Raw genomic sequence first — 1,467 nt, forward strand, 5'->3', positions numbered from 1 at the left:
CGGGCGGCCAGGCAGAGCTGCGCGAGGCGGCGCACACGGCGTCTTGGCGGGGAGGAGACGGGCCGCGGAAGAAATATAGAGGGGGAAAGGAAAAAGGAAAAAAAATAAAGTGATAAGTTTCAGAAAGTCGCCTCGCCCTTCAGGATCGGGGGGTGCCGACCAAGTGGCCAGAAATGAAATCGGGAGTAGCCCCTTTTCAGTCAAAAGTAAAATCCATACTCCTTCCGCCGGCGGCTTCAGGCTCCCGGGACCCGGCTCGGAAAAGTGACCGGCGGCGGTGGAGCGCTGCGCCCCAGCCCAGACTCTGGCTCGGCGGCTGCCGGGTCCTCCCGAAACCGGACAGGGCTCCTCGGCGGCGCCCGGACAGCGTAAATACAAACCTCTTAAGTGTATTTTATTTCTGGGCGTCAGATGCTCCGGGGTTTAAAACCGTGAAGCCTTGCCACAAGCGGTCCGAAGTGTCTCCCAAAACACTCTGGCACTATCTGATCCGCAAAGTTTAATATTTAACCTTTTGGAGACCTCGCCTCCCTTTTCCGAGTTTGGTTTTTCCTGAGCTCGCCTTGAACCGCCGACGGAATGGTGTTTTTCTGGGGGTGGCAGGAGGGAGGGTCCAAAACGGGTTTATTATTTTTAAAGAGGCTCGTGGTCCCCCCCCTTTCTCCCCCCGGGGGCACTATGAGTCCCAGAGCTCAAGTCCGAGGACCCGAGACGTGGCATTCTCGCCTAAGGACTGGAAAGAATCCTACAAAACAAGCTTTGGTTTCATTTTCCAACGCCCTGGCCTGAGATCCTGCAGCCCGAGGACGTGGCCTGGCGTGGGGGATTTGGGGGATGTCAAGAGGGGAAGGAAAGGGATCAAGGGTCTCGCTTCTACTCCTAGCTTCCCCCCCACACACCCACCCCCCAAAAAATAACCTACAAAGAAAACCTTTGCAGCGCGGGCCGGCCAAGGGGCGCCTCCCCCACCGTTGGGTAAATCCCCCTGTAGTTCCAGTTTAAAGCTGTTTGTTTAAAAGCTTTGTCGTTTGCGGATTCTCTTGGGGATGGGAGGGGGTCTTGGAGCCCACCCTTCCCTCGATCTGTCTGTCTGCAGCAGCTCACATTCCTGATTCTGGGAGGCCTGGGCGCTCTTAGAGCCGCCGATCACGCCAAAGCCACCGGCTCCCGGGTGCCCGCCCGGCGCCCTGTACTCTGCGCCCAGCCCCCCGAGCAGGAGACCCCCTCGGCTGCAAAACCCCTGGCCAAACCCGCCGGCCTTCCTCTCCAGCCTCCCTCCCCAACTTTGCTAAGGGTGCCTATTTTAACCCGGTTTTGGTTACAAACACCCCCTCCCTCCCTCCCTCGCTCTCTCCCATCAGGCTCTGGTTACCAGATCCGCGTTTACTTTGGAAAAATCTAAGATCGCCACATCCGAGGATACATGTCTTAAGGAGGCGATGAGCTTCCCGTGATTTTTTTTTTTTT

General features: G+C 57.3%; 1 pseudogene; it reads right to left on the bottom strand.

Annotated features, from left to right (window-relative positions):
* The window catches only part of LOC105523204, a 5,009-nt pseudogene that overhangs the window by 1,131 nt on the left and 2,411 nt on the right, over positions 1 to 1,467 (bottom strand).

Source organism: Colobus angolensis, unplaced genomic scaffold (genome assembly GCF_000951035.1).
Source record: "Colobus angolensis palliatus isolate OR3802 unplaced genomic scaffold, Cang.pa_1.0 Scaffold453, whole genome shotgun sequence".
Taxonomy (NCBI): domain Eukaryota; kingdom Metazoa; phylum Chordata; class Mammalia; order Primates; family Cercopithecidae; genus Colobus; species Colobus angolensis.